General features: G+C 43.7%; 1 protein-coding gene across 4 annotated transcripts in view; it reads left to right on the top strand.

Moving 5' to 3' along the window:
- ARHGEF7 (Rho guanine nucleotide exchange factor 7) overlaps positions 1-21,413 on the top strand; it is a 159,470-nt gene that overhangs the window by 400 nt on the left and 137,657 nt on the right. The gene's annotated exons all lie outside the window — the stretch shown is intronic.

The following is a 21,413-nucleotide window of genomic DNA, read 5'->3' as shown; positions in this document are numbered from 1 at the left end:
GGCGGGGACCCGGTGGGCATCGGGGCCCAGCCTCCTGGGGCCGGGGGTGTGGAGCGGGGCGTCGGGTGCCTTCCCGAGGGCCGGGGGCGGCGGGGACCCGGTGGGCGTCGGGGCCCGGCCTCCTGGGGTTAGGGGTGTGGAGCGGGGCGTCGGGTGCCTTCCCGAGGGCCGGGGGCGGCGGGGACCCGGTGGGCATCGGGGCCCAGCCTCCTGGGGTTAGGGGTGTGGAGCGGGGCGTCGGGGGCCTTCCCGAGGGCCGGGGGCGGCGGGGACACGGTGGGCGTCGGGGCCCGGCCTCCTGGGGCCGGGGGTGTGGAGCCGGGCGTCGGGGCGTCCCCGGGCGGGGAGGAGCCGGTGTGCTGCAAACCCAGTCTTTGCCCTGGCTCCTCTGGGGAAGTAGTGGGTGTAAAGCTGCTGGGGACATCATTTCACCAACCATTTGTTCTGTCGGGAGCGGGGGTCGATCTCTCGGCATCTGCCTCATCCGTAGCCCTTTCTAAGGAATTCTCTCAGGTCCCGCTTCCAGGTGTGGGTCGGTCGGTCAGAGTTCTCAGCAGCGGGTTAGACAAAGCCGAGCAGAAATGGGATGGGCCAACCCCCGCCCACATCACTCCTTTCTCTGCCTTTTCTCCCTCAGACCGGAGATGCTAACATTTAATGTTTAAAGAGTTGATGTTAACTCATGTCTGGGATTTATGAAATAGATGGTTTCAGGGGGCATACTCGGTGGGTTGTCACCTTATGTAGCATACTATTTTGTCGGTGTATTGCTTTTTCAGTCTTGCAGTGCCAGCAGGCCTTTCAGTGCCAGCTTTCTGGGGTTTTCTCTCTTTCATCGCATTTTGCCATTTCTAGTTTTTGTTATTCTTAGGGCAGCACTTTACATTAGAAATCTAACTTTTCTTGGGAGCTGCAGGCTGATGTGGTTGCGGTCAGTTCCATATTTAAATCTTCCCTTTTTATCTGCTACTTTACCACTCTGAATTTTAGTTTCCTTATCTGAGATTTGAGACAAGTAATGCCAAGCTCTTAGGTAACAGAACCTGCTAGGTAAGATCACCCAATCAGTTTTAAAAGCAGAGAAAAACACACTGTTTCTGTAAGGTCTTCTCATCTGTTGTACCAACTTTGTCCTTTAACAGTACAACCTTCTTACTGGGTTTTGATAATATGCTTTAGTTTGTAGCAGGTTTTACTTTTTCTTGACGTTTGTTGTGGCATTTTATTCTCCTTAAACCGTTGAGTTTTGTTTATTTCCTGTAGTAAATTTGAACCTCAGTTGGTCCACATTAAGGTTATAACCTGACAACTTCAGTGTAAGACTTTCTGAAGAGGTATTGTTTTAAAGAAAAGTTGAATGTTAAAAAATACTTGTCATATTTAGTTTTCCAAAGGTTGCTGTTGAAGTTTTTACACAGCAACTGTATTAAATAGTTGAAGATTTATTTAAAGCCGCACTGGAAGAGAATTTATGTTCACTGACGTATCACAGGCATCTAGCACATAGTAATAAGTATTTTTTATCAGTTGACTCCTGGAAGCAAGAACGGTGAGACCTTGCCTCACGTACTTTGACTATGTTGTCAGAAGGGACTTGTCCCTGGACAAGGACATCATGCTCGGTGAAGTAGAGGGTCAGCGAAAAAGGGGAAGGCCCTCTACAAGATGGACTGACACAGTGGCTGCAAGAACGGGCTCAAGCGTAGCAATGACTGTGAGGACGGGGCAGGACTGGGCAGTGTCTCCCTCTGTTGTACACAGGGTCGCTGTGAGTTGGAACCGACCCTGCGGCACCTAACAGCAAATCGATCGAATAAGCTTGAATTTGTAGTTGATAGCAAGTACATTTCCTTTTAAAGAAAAAATTAACTGTGACTTATTTTCTATTTTAAAAGAATAAATATCTCCTCATAAATTTAAAATGGAGGCAAATTAGGTTAACAGTCTTTTAAACTGAGTTATAAGTCAGGCTTAAAACTCCTGATTACCTGACAGAGAATAAAAGTAAAATTACGGTGAGAAAACAACACATCAAAGACCTCATAGGTTATCCAGTCATTGTGATTTTTGGGAAGTTACCCTGAAAAAGGAACTCTGTAGGGCATGGATTTAATTTGTACTTCCAGACTTTGTTTTGATCTGTTGTGTGAAGAAATAGGCCTGTTCTCTGAAGACTTGGTTTTGGATGTGGACCACAGTGTAGCATTTCACCAATATTTTTAAAGAAAAATAGGGAGTGAGGGGGAAGGACCTTGCATTTTTCGAAATGCTTTCTAACCCAAACCACACCCACTGCCCTGAGTTGATTCTAACGCCTAGTGGCCCTATGAGAAAGAGTAGAACCGCCCTGTAGGGTTTGCTAGGCAGTAGATCTTTACGGAAGCAGACTGCCACATCTTTCCCCAACAGAGCGGCTGGTGGGTTTGAACCACTGACCCTTTGGTTAGCACTTTAACCACTGCGCCACCCAAAAACAAACCAAACTGTTGAGTTTGGTTTGCTGTCAAGTCGATTCTGACTCATAGCGACCCTATAGGACAGAGCAGAACTGCCCCATAGGGTTTCCAAAGAGCGGCTGGTGGATTTGAACTGCCGGTTGGTTAGCAGGCGAGCTCTTAACCTCTGTGCCACCTGAAATGCGTTCTAGGCTTTACATATTTCATTTTCACAAAATTTTGAAAGATGAGAGCCTGCCAAGAAGCATAGTGAAATTATAAATATGGATACCTTAAGTTTTAAATTAGTTTAGTTTTTTGTAGTTAAGTGTCAAGGTACTTTTTTCCAGGGTTTAGTTCAGACAGAATTGTTTGTAACAGAACGTTGTGGTATAGGTATTTTCTTATTTACTGCCGTTTTAAACTACCCTGAGATTTTCTAAAGGTGAAGAAGAACTGAACTTTATAGCTACTATCAGTTATTTTAATGCGTACACATCTTAATTAGCTGTAGAAAATCAGATATTCCCTGCTGAGTTGTTCTGATTATGAAAGGCGTTTTATAAATTAATTTTAAAGAAGTATTGTGCTGTTTGCATTTATTGTTAAACTTTGAACGGTAATTTAGGTTTTAAGATGGAAAAATTTTTAAAAAGGAAGCGTGCACATACAAATCAGGTAACCTTTTCATTTTTACTATTAAAATTTTTTTTGCTACCTATCTTATTTGAATCTCTTTTGTTTCTTTAAAAATATGTAAAATATGTAAAAATATGCAGTTTGATAAGAATGTAGTTTTTTTCCCCCCATTTCTAATTATGTCAGGTAAGATCTTATACAGGAGCCCTGGTGGCACAGTGGTTAAGCACTCAGCTGCTGAACAAAAGGTTGGCAGTTGGAACCCACCAGCCATTCCTCGGAAGAAAGATGTGGCAGTCTGCTTCCATAAAGATTAAAGCCCTGAAACCCTATGGGGCAGTTCTGCTGTGTTCCATAGGGTCACTATGAGTCAGAATTGACTAGATGGCAGTGTGTTTGATTTTAGTTTGGTGTAAGATCTTACGAAACATGAACCTGCTTAGGACTATGTATGTCTTGTTGTTAGGTGCTGTTGAGTCGGCTGTGACTCAGAGCAGACGTTATGTGTAACAGAACTAAATGTTGCCTGGTTCTGCTTTGAGCCCGTTGTTGCAGCCACTGTGTTTACCCATCTCATTGAGGGTCTCCCTCTTTCGCTGACTGTCTACCTTACCAAGCGTGATGTCCTTCTCCAGGGACTGGTCCCTCCTTGTGATGTGTCCAAAGCAAGCAAGACGACGTCTTATCATCCTCACTTTTAACACGTTTGTTGTTATCGTTAGGTGCTGTTCAGTGGATTCTGACTTGTCGTGACGCCGTATGACAGATTACAGCCTAGAAAACCCGGTCCTGTATGGTTTTTCTAGGATATAACCTTTATGGAAGCAGATTGCCAGATCTTGCTCCCGCTAAGCCACTGGGTGGTTTTGAACCACCAGCTTTTGGTTAGCCAGCCCAGCTCTTAACTCTTGTGCCACCAGGGCTCCTTAACATAGGTCTAGGTGATTACATTTAGTACTTACCTTGAAACGTTTACTGATAAAAGCACCATAATTCTCTATGACTACTGTTAAGAATATTACATGGCCATGCGTCGTCTAACGTCCACGATATGTTCTGTGAAATACTAGGGGCGGTGATTTGTTTACTGATAAAAGAACCATAGTTCTGTATGACTACTGTTAAGAATATTATACGGCCATGCATCATTTGATGTCCACGATATGTTCTGTGAAATACAGCCGTGCATCGTCTAACGTCCGCGATGTGCCTTGTGAAATACGGCCGTGCGTTGTATAATGTCGGCGATGTGTGTTGTGAAATATGAGGGGAGGTGATTTGGGTGTTGTGCAAACACAGTAGGAAGGTCCTGTCAGGCATTCACGTCCAGAACAAGAAGGTGTTCATATTCAAAATTCCACGGGGCAGATAACCTGCTTTTCCAGGTAGTTTATCTAAGATTTCAGCACATTCTTCTACTGCCTTCCCATCAGGCCTCGCAGAGTCACCACTCACTTGGACGTTACGCAGCGAGAAACGTTGAACGTGCTTGAGCCACCCAGAGCTAGCGCTGAATTTGGTCTTGTCCTGTGGTCCTGCTTTTGTTTCAAGCATCTTGAATAAGCTTTGTGTCTAAGTGGTCGTCAGCGTGCTGAGAGGGATTCTCTTTTGTGTTTGGTCCTCAGTCCACATTCTTAGTGATTTCTCCTGTCTGATAATGGGTTCCTCCCACATTTTTGTTAGCCTTGTAGCTTTCAGTGGAGATGATCCTTTAACAGTTTGGAGAATTTTTTCTTTGTTTTTGAGGATCGTCGTGATTGTCGAGGGCAGCCTGCCTAAATCAGCTATGTCCCGTTCTCCCATCGGGATTTTGAACTCCATTATAACCTTATGGGGTCATCGACGTTGCCTGAACGGATGTTGTGTGCTTTTGACTGTATTTAGAAACGCTACCTTGCCTGGAATCACGAGGACTGAACTTGTCATAGATCATATATACAATATTATCAGGTGGTTGAGAAGAGCTTCCTCCTGGTGGCCTAGTCCTGTCCTTTGTAGTTATCCAGAGTTTCCATCTGGTCTCTCTGCTTTCAGTTACCAGTTAGGATACCTGTTATTTGTTATTGTATAACACTTTCTAAATGACTTTCAGATGTCATCTTATTTTCTTCTCGAACAGTGTTATGAGTAATCACAGACCTTGTTTTACAAATAAGGAAACACAGCCTAGCAGTTAGTTCTCAGTATTAATTGCCTGCATGAACCGCTGTTGAAGCTTTAAAAAAAATACTGATGTCCCATCTCGGGAAGTTGTAGGTTCAGCTGGTCGTTGGGGGTAGCAGAGATACGGGAGTCTCCATGCCAGAACTAAAGACACGAAGTGGGGCTGTACAGCCACTGAGTGAGACTGGTAGTAGCTGAGCTAGGGCCAGGATCTAGATCTTTGGACTTCATTTAGGTGCGTTTTTCACTACACTGTGTGTTGTGTGGCTTGCTGACCCTTCCTTGAGAAGCAAGTAATTTCAGGTTTTGAAATTGAAACACTGAGCACATTATTTTTCATGTTATACTCATTACATAAATTGCTTACAGTTACAAAGTGATTTATTTATATTAAACGTCTGAAGATAACCCAGAAGAGGTAGATTTATGTGGGGAAGATGACGCTACAGTTATTTGTGCTTAAGACTGAAAGAATACAATTGATTCGCCTGACCGTGAGATTGCTTAAGATGAAGTGTTTTGATGTTTATACTTTAAGACTAATTTGGTGGCACTTTAAAGTTTTCTTTTTTTTTTTTTTTACTGGAATCAATGGTGAACTTGTTCATGTCAGATTTACGTCTTTGCCAACTTTGATGTTTTGCTTATTTTTCTGTTTAACAGATTTCTATCTTATGGTTAAGAATTATTAGTTTCCTAGACATTTTTACTTTTGTCACAGTTAATAGCAGTTGGCATAGTCTCAGTAAATTTTTACAAAAAGTCAAGTTTGCATCACGTTCTGAGAATGGTGTACATGATGCCGAATAGCAGAAAGCAAGCTTGCTGTGATGTGGATGCTGAATGGTTAGCTAGGCATATTCATAGCTCCCGGCTGCAACTTGGATCTTTAGCAAAATTCTCCTGCCTCGGACAGGGTTCTCTCTCACCTGTCGATAGTTGCACATGAGATCAAGTGTGTGCATATAAGGGTCTGGTTGCCAGGGTTTGTATCCTGGCTATGCCACTTGTTAGCTGTGTCATCTTGGTAAAGTTACTTTTTCTCTGTGCCTCAGTGTCTCTAAAATGGGGAGAATAATAATTCCGTTTGTTAGGATTAAGTGAATTAATGTAAAGCATGTAGGACAATGCCTAGCACATTCTAGATGTTAATTAAATATTAGTTATTATAGTTATCATCATCATCACTTCTTGTAGTTTGAATCACTTGGCTGCGTATTTTTTTACATCCTTATCCGGTAATCCATAATCATTATATAAAATCCAGGAAATAGAGAAACGTAAGAAGAAAACGGATATTTATATAATGCTGTCATTTAGAGATAGTTGATGTTAACAGTAGCATATGTGTGAAGTGAGAGGCACTCCCACCTTCACTGCCAGTTTTGTGGTAAGGACCAGCAGGAATCCGGTCCCCAGAAGATGAGGGTTGACCAGTCCACCACGCCTTTCCACTTCTCATCCTCGTAGCCAGCAACCCTCGTGGCACTGTCTCTCTGACCCAAGCTCGGAGCTTACAAGTTAAAAGGACACTGTCCTTCAGACTGCCAAATAAGCAGATGCCAGCCGCAGGTTTGGGGAGTCCACATGTTACCCCAACCTTCTGCTCTATTGGCCACAAACTTGGAGTTGGTTTTCCACTGCCCTTCAGGATGCCAGCTGCCAGCTGGGGAGTCCACAGGACACTGTAACTTCCTGCTCTGCTGAATTGTACTGCCCTTTGGGTTCAGTGATTCGTGGGAAGGACTTGCGGAATCCCACAGAGAGTATACCATATCACAGCCAAAAAAGATGCAAACAAAGAGACATGCAAGGTGAGGTTCTGGGAGGGTTCCCAGCCCAGAACTTCCATGCCACAAGGGATGCACTAGCCTTCTGAGAGCAGATGTTTTGACAGCCAGGAAACCCCTAGCCTCTGGAGTCAAGGCTTTTATTGGCCAGTCCTGTTTGTAGGCTAAATTATGCCTCCTGAGGCTAGTTGATATCGGCCTTCTAGGTGAGTGTTTTCTGGTCTGGCCAGCACAAATTCTCAGGTGTGGCCTGGAAATTCTAGACCAAGGCACCTCAGTTATTGCAATGGTTATTTCTCTGGAGCCAAGGATAAAGATCACCTTGTTCTTCTTGTTAGGTGCTGTCAAGTTGGTTCTGACTCAGAGCAGCCTTACGTACAACAGAGCAGAATACTGTCCAGTCTTGTGCCATCCTCAGTTGTTGTTATGCTTGAGCCCATTGTTGCAGCCACTGTGTCAGTCCATCTCATTGAGGGTCTTCCTCTTTTTCTCTGACCCTTTACCAAGCATGATGTCTTATCTCCAGATAACGTTTACAGAGTACATGAGATGAAGTCTCACCATCCTCACTTCTAAGGAGCACTCTAGCTGTATTTCTTCCAAGACAGACTTGTTCATTCTTCAGGCATTCCATGGTATATCCCGTATTCTTTGCCAACACCAAAATTCAAAGGCATCAATTCTTCTTTGGTCTTCCTTATTCATTGTCCGCTTTTACATGCATGTGAGGCGATTGAAAACACCATGGCTTGGGGCAGGCACACCTTAGTCTTCAAAGTGACATATTTGTTTTTGACAACTTTAAAGAGGTCTTTTGCAGCTGATTTGCTCAGTGCAGTATGTCGCTTGATTTCCTGACTGCTGCTTTCATGAGTGTTGATTGTGGATCCAAGTAAAATGAAATCCTTGATATCGTCAGCCTTTCTCCATGTATCTTGATGTTGCCTCTTCGTCCAGTTGTGAGGATTTTCGTTTTCTTTATACTGAGGTGTAATCCATACTGAAGGCTAGTCTTTGGTCCTTACCAGTAAGTACATCAAGTCCTCTTCCCTTTAGCAGGCAAATTGTGTCATCTGCATATTGAAGGTTGTTAACGAGTCTTTCTCCAATCCTGATGATTTGTCGTTCTTCATATAGCCCAGCTCTTTGGATTATCTGTTGAGCATACAGATTGAATAGGTGGGGTGAAAGGATGCAGCCCTGATGCACATCTTTCCTGATTTTAAATCATGCAGTATCCCCTTGTTCTGTTCAAACGACTGCCTTTTGGTCTATGTACAAGTTCCACATGAGCACAATTAAGTGTTCTGGAATTCCCATTCTTCTTAACGTTATCTGAAATTTGTTATGATTCACACAGTTGAATGCCTTTGCGTAGTCAATAAAACACAGGTAAACATCTTCCCGGTATTCTCTGCTTTCAACCAAGACCCATCTGACATATCTGCAGTGATAGCCCTCATTCCTAGTAAGGCCACCTTACTTTGGGTAACACTAGGTCCATTACCCTACAATGTATGTGTTAGTATGTATCTTATAGTATGTTGTTGTGTGCCATCAAGTCATTTCCAAGTCATAGCGATCCTGTATGACAGAGGGTTTCGTAGGCTGTAAATCTTTATGGGAGCAGATTGCTAGGTCTTTTCTCCTGTGGAGCTGCTGGTGGTTCAAAACACCAACTTTTCCGTTAGCAGCCACACGTTTAACCATTACACTAGTAGTAGTAGTATATTATTATATGTGTATAGTATAATATCAGTGTACATATTTCTTTTTTCCATATATAAATGTGCTTTTTATATATCCATGTTGTCATGGTGTACATGTTTCATAATATGCTTTAGCTTACTATAGGGTGACTATTTTTCTGTGTTAAATGTTTGTCTACTACTTATTTCTAATGGCTGCCTAAAGTGAGGTTGGAAACGCTGGTGGTGTACTGGTTAAGAGCTGCGGCTGCTAACCAAAAGAATAGGCAGTTTGAATCCAGCAGCCACTCCTTGGAAACGCTTTGGGGCACTACTGTGTCCTATAGGGTCGCTGTGAGTTGGAATTGACTCAACAGCAATGGGTTTTTTTTTTAAAGTGAGGTTGCCATGAATCAGAGTCCTTGATGACAGCTAGCTTGGTAATGGCAGTTCCTGGTAATAATTTGCACTTTTGGATGTAGAGGTTGTTTTAATTTTTTACTGTTATAAACAGTGAGCTGTATGATGAACATTTCTATATAAAATCCTCATCCTAGAATATCTCTGTAGGATAAATTCCCAGATAACGGCATTCTGTGTCAAATACAGGGACTTGTTTTTTTTTTTTTTAAATCATTTTACTTTGCCAATAGCAATATATGAGAATATTCCTTTCCACTCTTGTACCTTGATTTACTAGCAGTTACTTTAAGTGTGTTTTTTTTTCCCCAGGAGATTGGAGACTTCTCACGGACAACCATTTTGCCTTTTTTTTTCCTAAATCCAAAATGCCCATTGTATTTCCAGGCATGTGGTAAAATAAAATAAATGTGAGGTGCTCAAGATTTCCTGTGTGAATTTTTCAGAGAGGATGTGAAAGAGAAGCTCCTAGAATAGAAAATAAAAGTTGGAAACTTTGGACATTTGCGTGACTGTTTTCTAGTCGTAATACAAGTAATCTCTGACATGGCTCTGCTAGAGATAGCTCTTTTTGTACAAGTGGGAAAGCTGGTTATAGGGAAGCACGTTTAAAAAACAAAATGTTTATTGTGCTTCAAGTGGACGTTTACAAACCGAGTCGGACTCTCATAGAAAAATTTATAAACATCTTGCTCTGTACTCCTAATTGCTCTCCCCCTAATGACACAGCGCACTCCTTCCCTCCGCACTCTCTTTTCGTGTCCATTCGGGCAGCTTCTAACCCATTCTGCCCTCTCATCTCCCCTATAGACAGGAGATACCAACATAGTCTCATGTGTTTACTTGATGTAAGAAGCCCCTTTTTCCCCAGTATCATTTTCTATCCCATAAAAAAACCATAGTCCAGTCCAATTAGGGAAGCACATTTTGAGACTATAAAGGTGAGATAGTTCCTTTTCTCTTGTCTGTATGAGTGATTAGGTTTTCATTTTTTCCCTTTAAAGTTGAGAGTGTTGAAAAGTGCTCAGGCTGACATTTTCAGCATTGTAATGAGTTGGAATAATTTAATGAGTTAAGGGTGAAGTATTAGAAAATAAATTGCTCCATATATTTCTAAAAAAAGTTACTTCTCTTGGATATCGCTGAAAAACATGTTGTTGTTAGGTGCCATCGAGCCTGTTCCGACTCATAGCGACCCTGTATGTACGACAGAACAAAACGCTGCCTAGTCCTTGACCGTCCTCACAATGGTTGTTGTGCTTGAGCCCGTTGTTGCAGCCACAGTGCCAGTCCATCTTGCTGAGGGTCTTCCTCCTTTCCACTGACCCTCTACTTTACCAGTCTTGCTATTTATTATGCTTCTTTGCCTAAACTTCAGTTCTCTTCTAGATCCTTATCCAAGGTTATGATTTAGATTTTGACCAAAAGAATAGTTAAAAAATAATACTAAGGGAGTTAAAACACGGGACCACTTATGCTGAAACCTAATCAGAACTTGTTGATGTGGGCTTAAGAATTATTTGGGATAAAACCAGAACTAAATTTCCGTGGTCCTCTCTGTGTAGAAATGGAATGCCCCACCCAATCTCTACCTTTGTCCTAGATTCAGACAGACGTGTAGTTAAGCCGTTTGTTAAAACTTTGCATGGAAGATTTTAAGAAGGGTTGTAAGGTGTGTTTGAGGCCACATACCAGTCTTCGTTTTTAATTAGTCATCTTTTATACTGTTGACTCAGTGGTAAGTTGGAAGTGGTTGGTTAGTACATGGAATTTATTGACTGATTAAAGAGTTGACTAATTGAGGAATTCTTAAAGTCAGTTTATTCATGTCTTTGTTATAACTTGCTTTTAGTTAAGGAAGTTAAAATTATTAAATGAGTTAAATGATTTAAAAGAACCATTTGGGAGAGGAAATGAGTAACTAGTCTCTCAATACTTTCTAGACACTTAAAGGCAAAGAAACGCAGGTTCCGTTCAGACATGCTAGTTGTATTTTAATTTCACTCGGTAAAAAGTGTGAAAGTTTACCTTCTGTCTTATATCTTAGCTTCTTGCTAAATAATTTTATAGGATGGGTATAGTGTCATCTTTTTTCTTTAAATTGTGATTGAGAGTTACAGGATAAATTAGTTTCTCACTGAGCAGTTAGTACACAAATTGTTTTGTGACGTTGGTTGCTAGTGTCATCTCTTTATCCAGGCTGGTTTTCTAGTGTAGAGAGCTAAACTCTCCCCTTCTATTTCACATGTTTGGAGTATCTTACTGTCTTCATCAGTGCCATCCAATAGAAATATAATATGAGCCACATAGACAATTTTAAGTTTTCTAGTAACTGCATTTAAAAAGGAAAGAGAACATAGGAAATTAATTTTCATAATACATTTTATTTAATCTAGCATATCTGTTGGGTTAAACCTGGTGGCGTAGTAGTTAAGTGCTATGGCTGCTAACCAAAGGGTCGGCAGTTCGAATGCGCCAGGCGCTCCTTGGAAACACTATGGGGCAGTTCTACTCTGTCCTATAGGGTCGCCATGAGTCGGAATCGACTTGACGGCACTGGGTTTTTTTGGGTATCTGTTGTATTATTTCAACGTGTAATTAATATAAAAATATTGATTAGATCTTTTACTTTTTTTTTTTCATATTAAGTCTTTAAAATCAATTTTTGATTTGGATTAGCCACGTTTCAAGCTCTCAACAGCTCCACGTGGCTAGTGGCTCCCATGTTGTACAGCACAAATCTAGATCATTTTAGGAGGCTGAAGAAGACACAGTAATCTTTGAAATTAAATGGAACCAACATTTGTCGAGTATAAATTACGTGCCTAGGCATCTCCTATATACTATTTTGTTGGATTTCCACCAGTGTCCCTGCAGAGAAGGTGGTAGTTTCTCCATTTTGCAGAACAGGGCATTGAGACTTGAAGTGGTTGAGAGGTTCCAGTTCACAGGTAAGTGGAATAACCAGGATTTAAACTCAAATCTGTCTTGGCTCCACAGATTGGGTTCTTCTTATGCCCCGCCCCCCCCGCATTTGGAGTTATCTGAGCTATTTAACCACAACAAAGCAGTATTATTGGATTGACTTATAGGAAAAAAAAAAAAAAAAACCGGCGTGAGGGAGGTGTCAGACCTCCTGCAACCTACAAGGGGGAAGGAGAACCAAGCTCAACAGTGCAAGTTTGACTCCCATGAGGTGGAGGCCAGACAAGCCTCCTTTCTGCACCCTCTTTATCAGTTCTGACACCAACTGTCCTTCCCACAGCACTCTGCTTCTCTGCTGGGTTTGATAATTCATTGCAGTGACCACATAGAACTCACAGATCACACTCACAATTATGGGGTTTATTATGGAAGTAACAGTTATGTTTCAGGCTCAAGAACACTCAGGATACAGTTCTTCCAAAAGGATAGCCTCTCCCTGGCTGTGCTTACGGGCACGCTTCTCCCTGGCCCTCAGTATCTGCCCAAAGGCATTCAGCTTTCTTTTTCCTTGGGCAGGGAAGCCCACTGCACCATCTCCTGCTGCTGAGTGTCTTTTGCTGGTCTCTACTTCCTTGGGTGGTGGGTTCCTCCTTTCTGCTCTGGAATTGATTCTCCTTTAGGGCACAACTGACCAGTCCCCTTGGTGGGCCACAATTACCCTGTCACACAGTCATGTGGGTGGGTGTTACAAGACCAGGGCTAGAAGGTCCACACACTGAAGTAATTAATCCACTGCAGGGCCGGATTAAGTTCTCAGGAGAATTTACCCAGTGGCAGGCCTGGCTTTGTGGGCATGCAGTTGGTTTAATGCTGCGCTGTTGCCATCTAAAATTCTTAATAATTTTTGAACAAGGAGCTTTGCGTTTTCATTTTTCACTGAACCCTACAAATTGTGTAGTTGGTCCTGCCTAGTCGTATTGTCCTTGGAGGTCTTGTGGGGACAACTTATTTAAACAATTTGGTCTTTGTCTTTGGTTTTTAAGAGAGAACCTCTAAAGTCTTGGAAATTCCCCTGCTTGAAATGTTTTTGATGAGGTCTCTAGACCACACCTACCTAACAGGTTATGCTAATCAGGTGACTCTTGGGTATGGGCTGGCCACGCCTGAAAGACCACCCTGTGGTGTGATATCAACCTCATAATATCTACCAGCCTCGGGAGAGAAGGGCTGGAGTTTGATTATGGAGTTGCTATGAGACCCCTCCAATAAAAGCCCTGGACACTGATGCTTTAGGGGCTTCCTGGTTGGTGAAAGACATTGATGCATGAGGGAGGGTTGTTGTTGTCATTAAGGTCAGGAAAGCCGTGTGTAAGGGCTGTATCCTTTCACCGCATGTCGAGCAAATAATCCAGGAAGCTGGACGATATGAAGAATGGGGGTGTCACGAATCGCAGGGATTAAAGGAAGATTCGTTAAAGACCTGTGATATGAAAATGATACAGCCTTCCTTGCTGAAAGTGAAGGACTTGAAGCACTCACTGATGAAGAGCAAAGACTACAGCCTTCAGTATGGGTTACTGAAGTCGAGTCGATTCTGACTCACAGCGACCCTGTGTACGACAGAATGAAGTACTGCCTGATCCTGAGCCATTCTCAAAGTCATTGTTATGCTTGAGCCCACTTTCCAGCCTCTGTGTCAGTCCATCTCATCGAGGGTCTTCCTCTTTTCCTCTGACCCTCTACCAAGCATGATATCCGTCTCCAGGGATTCATCCCTCCTGATAACATGTCCAAAGTATGTGAGATGAACTCTCGCCGTCCTTGCTCCTTACGAGCATTCCAGTGGTACTTCTTCTAAGACAGATTTGTTTGTTCTTCTGGCAGCCCATGGTATGTTCAATATTCTTCGCCAACACCATAATTCAAAGGCGTCTATTTTTTGGTCTTCATTATACATTGTCCAGCTTTCCCATGCGAATGAGGTGATTGAAAACTCCATGGCTTGGGTCAGGCTCACATTAGACCTTTGATTTCTTGACTGCTGCTTCCATGGGGGTTGGTTGTGGATTCAAGTAAAATGAATCCTTAACAACTTCAGTCTTTTCTCCATTTATCATGATGTTGCTTATCGGTTCAGTTGTGAGACTTCTGTTTTCTTGATGTTGAGGTGTAACCCATACTGAAGGCTGCAGTCTTTGCTCTTCATCAGTGAGTGCTTCAAGTCCTTCACTTTCAGCAAGGAAGGCTGTATCATTTTCATATCACAGGTCTTTAACGAATCTTCCTTTAATCCCTGCGATTTGTGACGCCCCCATTCTTCATATCGTCCAGCTTCCTGGATTATTTGCTCGACATGTGGTGAAAGGATACAGCCCTTACACACGGCTTTCCTGACCTTACACCACGCAGTATCCCCTTGTTCACAGGGCTGCCTCTTGGTCTGTGTACAGGTTCCACATGAGCACAATTAAGTGTTCTGAAATTCCCATTCTTCGCGTTGTTGCCCATCATTTCTTAGGAGCCACACATAGTCCATAAAACACAGGTAAACATCTTTCTGGTATTTTCTCCTTTCAGCCAGGGTCCATCTGACAGAAATGATATCCCTTGCTCCTCTTTTTCTGAACCTGGGCTGGATTTTTAGCAGCTCCCTGTCTGTGTGCTGCCACAGCTGCTTTTGAGTGGCCTTCAGCAACATTTTACTTGTACGTGATATTAATGATATTGTTGGATAGTTTCCACATTCTGTTGGACCATCTTTCTTCAGATGGGGCGTATGCAGGAAAAAGGAGGGATCAAGGAGGATCTCAGGTTTTGGCCTGAGCAGTTAGAAGAAGAAATTGCTGTTCAGATGGAGAGGTTTGTGGTTAACACAGATATGGAGCTCAGTTTCAGATGTATTAAAATAAATTAGAGATGTCTGGAAAATATCTGAGTAAAGATCACTATGTAGGTCTGGACTTCAGGGAAGTAGTCTGGGCTTGGAATATAAATATCAGGCTTTCGTACAAACTAGTTCACTGCTTGAGGTACATCTTGTTTATCTCAGATTTCCTATTTCAGAAGACCGTTTCCTGACCCTCATAAGGCTAAATTGGGTGTTCTCTTCTCCGTGTCCCTAGACTGTGCTGTATTCAGTGTGTGTGTGTGCGCGCGCGCCCATGTGTGTATGTAAATGTGTGCTTGCATACTTTCCCCCTTTCCCACTGGAGCGTAGCCCTGGTGGCGAAGTGGTTAAGAGCTGAGGCTGCTAATCAAAAGGTTGGCAGTTCGAATCCACCAGTTGATCGTTGGAAACCCTATGGGGCAGCTCCACTCTGTCCTGTGGAGTCGCTATGAGCTGAAATCGACTTGACAGCACGCAACGATAATAACGTAGATGTATTGGGTCTTATTTATGCTTGTATCCCTAGCACTGGCAGGTAGTAGGTACTCAGTTTAAATATTTGTTAAATGAATAAGATCAAGGAAGGGCAATATGGAATAGTAATTAACTTTAAGTCATTAGTACTCAATTGTATACATTTAAAAAATTGTCAGCGCCCCCTTTCACGGCTCGTGTTGCAGCGAGCTGTTGTTCCGCTGTGTATTAGACTGGACACTTGTGGGAGGCATGTTCTCTCTCCTGGGCAGCTGCTGAAGGTGTGACCAGGGAGAGTGAAAGCCTAGGACCTGTGACGAACTCGGGGCAGGGCAGTCGTGCGTCTAGGACGGGCTCCTGAGCTTTCTGGTGAACTCGGGGCAGGGCAGTCGTGCGTCTAGGACGGGCTCCTGAGCTTTCTGGTGAACTCGGGGCAGGGCAGTCGTGCGTCTAGGACGGGCTCCTGAGCTTTCTGGTGAACTCGGGGCAGGGCAGTCGTGCGTCTAGGACGGGCTCCTGAGCTTTCTGGTGAACTCGGGGCAGGGCAGTCGTGCGTCTAGGACGGGCTCCTGAGCTTTCTGGTGAACTCGGGGCAGGGCAGTCGTGCGTCTAGGACGGGCTCCTGAGCTTTCTGACGAACTCGGGACAGGGCAGTCGTGCGTCTAGGACGGGCTCCTGAGCTTTCTGGTGGACTCGGGGCAGGGCAGTCGTGCGTCTAGGACGGGCTCCTGAGCTTTCTGGTGGACTCGGGGCAGGGCAGTCGTGCGTCTAGGACGGGCTCCTGAGCTTTCTGACGAACTCGGGGCAGGGCAGTCGTGCGTCTGGGATGGGCTCCTGAGCTTTCTGGTGGTCTCCGTTCTCGGGCCAGACCTCCGCTGGGATTTCAGTGAGTTCAGTTTTTGTGGTGTCGATTCTCCGGAAATAAAACTGGGAAGGTTCCAGGGAGATAAAGGATACTTGATTTCTGGGAGACTGACCTTCATCTGTGAAGTGCAGATTTAAAGCGGATAACCTGGGTGACCACCTGAGAGGCAGAAGACGGGGCACCGCAGAACTGCTGTTGGTTTGTTATCGTGCTAGTGACCAGCGTTAACGTGTAACTCTAAAGGAGATTCTGTTTTTTAAAATTCTGGTTGTTTTATCTCTTTATAACAGCCAGTGGTCTGCCTGGCTCATGATGAGCTAGTTGAGACAAAAACACCAAAACCAAACCCATTGCCATCGAGTTGACTCTGACTCGTAGCGACCCTGTAGGACAGAGTAGAGCTGCCCCGTAGGGTCTCCGGGGGCGCCTGGTGGATTCAGACTGCCGACCTTTTGATTAGCAGCCGTAGCTTTTAACCACTATGCCACCAGGGTTTCCGGTTTAGACAAGGTGATTTTAAAGTTAGGGTGGTAGCTGAAAGATAACGGCACAATGATAGATTATCTGTAACTGTTTAATGTAGTGACTTTATGTCTGAGCTCAGTACCCCAGGAAGAGCATTAAGCCCAAAGACTGGTTCTCGTCATGTCTAGTAACGTTGCTGTCAGTCTGCATCACTGGGTGATTGTTCGAGATACTGTACTGTATGTCACAGAGTCATGGCTCTGCTGCCAATTTGTTTCTAAGGCCTAAGAGCCCATTGCTAACTTTACTATCCAGAGGGGAAAATTGATTTTAAAGTGCTTTCCTTAGTACTTCCAGAATATCAAAAGCTTCTTATATAAGCTTTGATTTTTTTTTTTTCAAAGACCAGTAAAACTACTTTAGTTCTATTCACTATCGTTTCCTGTGCTGTGCCAAATCTGCTGTCGATGGAAGTGAGAAAAATTCCTTGATTTCTTCCAGTGGGAAAAAATAGAGGATATAGCTCTCTCATAGAATTTTTTTTTTTTCCTTGTCAGTGAGCATATAGCTATTCTAAGGAGCCCTGGTGGTGCAGATGGTTAAGTGCTCAACTACCAGCCAAGAGGTTGGTGATTTGAACCTACCCCTCAGGTCTGGAGGACAAAGACCTGGTGATCTTCTTCTGAAAAGATTACAGCCAAGAAAACCCTCTAGGGCAGTTCAGATTTGTCACTGTGAGTCACTGTCAGTCGAAATTGACTCAGTGGCCCTAACAACAACAAGTAACTATTCTGCATTATAGTTGATCTCAACCCTTGCGTTTCGTTAGGCAGCTGGTGTAGTGTATTAGTTTTCCGTTGTTTTGTAACAGATTACTATAAACTTGACAGCTTCAAACAACACCGCTCAGTATCTCACAGTTTTGTAGGTCAGAAGTCTGGATGGGCTGTCTGGGTCGTCTGCTTAGACTCTCACGGGCCTAAGTCAAGGTGTTTCCCAGACTGGGCACTTACCTGCAGGCTGTGGGGAAGAATTCCTTTCTACACTGTTTCAGGGTGTTGGCAGAATTTGGTTCTTTGTGGTCATAGCCTGATGACCTCCATTTTTTCTTACCACCTGTTGGTTTAGCAATGTTCTCGGCTCCTTTAGGCCGCTCTCAGGTTCTTTCCATATGGCCCCTCCATCTTCAGGCCAGCAGTGGGTAGTCAGATCCTTCTCACGCTTCCAGCCTTTCCGACTCTCCCTTCTGCCATCAGCTGGAGAAAGCCCTCTGCTTTAAAGGGTTGATGCTATTAGACTGGGCCCACCTGGATAATCTCCCACTGGATTAACTCAGAGTCAGCTGATCAGGTACCTTGCTTGCACCTGTAAAACCCCCTTTTGCTGTGTAATGTAACATAACCACGGGGGTGGTATCTCACTGTATCAGGGTCCTGGGAGTCACGGTGGAAAATCTTGGAATTCTGCCTACCATGTGCAGCAATTAAGAATGAGGTCGTGGTGGTACATACAAGCAATGGAATATTACTCGGCCATAAAGAGGAGTGAAGTCTGATACATACCACAGCACGAGTAAACCTTGAAAACATACTGAATGAAAAAAGTCAGTCACAAAAGGACAAATGTATGGTCCCACTGATATCTAGAATAGGCAAGCATATGGAGACCAAAGTTTGTTCGTGGTTACGAGAGTTGGGCGGGAGAGTGGGGAAAGGGGTGTACTCATTGCTTAAGGGATACTGAGCTGCTGTTAAGCGTGATGGAAAAATTTAGAAATGGGTAGTGGTGATGGTTGGACGATGTGAGGAATGCAATTAATGTGACTGAATTAGTGTACAGGTAATAAATGGTAAAATGGCAAATATGTCGTTACCTGTGTGATTGCCACAACTAAAAAAATTGAAGACATAATTTACCACTTAAAAAAAAAACGAGGTCACAGGGTCAGGCGGGGTAGGTTGGAATCCTTGTTCTGCTTCCTAATAGCTGTGTGACCCCTGAGCCTCAGTGTCCTGTTTAACATACAAAACAAAAGCTTGAGGATAAATGATTAGTACCTACCAGAATTACTTTAAGGGTTAATTGAAGTAAAGTGCCTGATAGTTCTTAAAAATTGTTGGTTTTCCTTTATTTACGTTTTAGGTGTTTTACTGCTTATGTGTGCAGGTCACTGGCAGGTACTATGGGGAATGTCAGGATGGATCAGCTTTCTCTCTTTAAGAAATATAACATCTATTAGAGATCTAAGATAAAGCAGTGACACAAAGATAATATGGAGAAGAATGTATCCCATAGGGGTAAGAACAAAGTGCCATGGAAATTCAGACAGTGAAATCTTCCTGGAGGTGGTGGCATTTGAGTTGTACCTTGAAGGATGGACGAGGTTTTGATAGGTGGGCATAGAGGGCAAGAGAATGCATGCTGAATGGTGGAATGGCATGGAGGGGCAACAACCTAAGTACGGTTCAGAGAGAAGCAGGGAGTTTGGAGTGTAGGGAAGCCATGAGAGCGAGCTAGGAAGTTAAGGGCACTGCGTACCAGGAGGATTTTCCAGTCATCCAGGTGGGAGGCAGTAAACCCTTGAGCGGAGATGGTGGCAACGGAGCGGAAACTGGATGAGGGAGAGGTTTAGTAGACAGGATGAGGTGCCTGAGAGATGAGAGAGTCTAGGTGCCGGGGTGGCTGGGCCTCGATGGCCAGGAGGGTGGCAGTGCCTTTAACAAACAGGTAGAGAGAAGAGCTAGTGCAAGGGGTTTGGGACGGAAAGTGAGGTGTTTGAGTCCTGTAGTATTCTAGCCATGTTAGTACTTTATTTGTGATATTGTCTGTTTTCTGACGGAGCTCAGGTCAGGTATATCCACAACATTCAGAAAATGCCTCTTATCGTCAGGAAATCACAAAGAAGCCCTGTGTGGAAGTAGATGGCGGGATTATGTGGTGTGAAGATCGGCAACATGCGATTTATGGGATATATATGAGGTTAGAGGAAGCGAAGGGCAAATTGCTTTCAGGTTGTCATTTAACAGTTCTTCTTATCCAAGTAATATATGTACATAAACAAAAAAACCAAACCCGGTGCCGTCGAGTCAGTCCGACTCACGGTGACCCTATATGTACACAGCTGTAAAAAAAAAAAAAAAGATTCTTCTGAGGGTCAGCAGGGAGCACAGTTTTCCCCACCCTTCTCCTTGGGGGCAAACTTTCAACTCTTAACTATTCTTTTGGTATTTACTTCTCTATTTCCAAATAGTATCGTTTCCCTGTTGTCTTGATTTCTCAATTTTAGGTATTCACTGCCTCAGATGAGGGTGCAGCTCTCTTCATCTCCCTTGGCCAGCCTCCCCTGCTCTAGTTCAGGAGAATACTGTTTTAACTTTTTGTTCGTGGATATGTGACATGAAACCCCTTGGTGCCATGCCAGTTAATATAATTAATTCAACTGATGCCTTTTAATTATAGAAGTAATATCTATGCACATTATGAGTGAAATTAAAATTTTATACTGTAGACACCTAAAGGGAAAAGAAGGCTGTCTGGTGCTGCACTGATTAAGCCCTCGGCTGCTAACCAAAGGGCCTGTGGTTCGAACCTGCCAGTGGCTCCTGTGGAGATCGACAGCCTAGGAAGCCCTGTGAGGCACTTCTGCTGTGTCACATGGGGTCACTGTGAGTCAGAATCGACTCGATGCCATCCAGGAACAACAACAATAACAATAAAAGGAAAAGTCCACTAATTCCTCGGTCATGGATTGAGTTGTGTTCCCCAGAAATACGTGTCAACTTGGTTAGGCCATGATTACCAGTATTGTGCGGTTGTCCTCCATTTTGTGATTGATGTAATTTTCGTATGTGTTGTAAATCCTCATCTCTCTCTGGTTAATGAGGTAAGATTAGATTATGTTAAAGAGGATTAGGGTGAGATGTAACACCCTTACTCAGGTCACATCCCTGATCCAATGTAGAGGGAGTTTCCCTGGGGTGTGGCCTGCATCACCTTTTAACTTACAAGAGATGAAAGGGAAGCGAGCACAGAGTTGGGGTCCTCAAAACCACCAAGAAGCAGCGCTGGGAGTAGAATGTGTCCTTTGGACCTGGGGTTCCTGCATGGAGAAGCCCCTCGTCCAGGGGAAGATTGATGACAAGGACCTTCCCCCAGAGCCGACAGAGAGAGAACGCTTTCCCCTGGAGCTGGAGCCCTGAATTTGAACTTGTAGCCTACTAGACTGTGAGAGAATAAATTTCTCTTTGTTAAAGCCACCCACTCGTGGAATTTCTGTTATAGCAGCACTAGCTGATTGAGACACTCTCCTTACACATCCTCATCCTGGTTCCTAGAGGAGCCACTGTTACACACTAATATACACGTGGACTTTTCTTTTCAAGTAATCGAGACCGTATTGTAAATACTGTTCTGCATTTGCCTCTTTCCACTTAGGAACACTTCACATGCCCTTTGAACAGCTTTTGTGTGCATTGTGGTGAGTGCTGTAAAGGAAACGTACAGAAAAATAAGGCGTATTGCAGGATGAAGGCATCTAAGCGAATAGGGCCGCAACCACCTTATCCTTCTCACAGGAAACTTGGAAAATAAAACTGAGGGTGGTACATGTAAACATTTTGGGGAGGTGAAGGTGTGAAGCTCTGGTAGGGTAGTGCATCGACT

Source organism: Loxodonta africana, chromosome 23, assembly GCF_030014295.1.
Source record: "Loxodonta africana isolate mLoxAfr1 chromosome 23, mLoxAfr1.hap2, whole genome shotgun sequence".
NCBI lineage: Eukaryota > Metazoa > Chordata > Mammalia > Proboscidea > Elephantidae > Loxodonta > Loxodonta africana.
The sequence above is the reverse complement of the archived record's forward strand: the minus strand, read 5'-3'. Positions and strand labels throughout refer to the sequence as shown.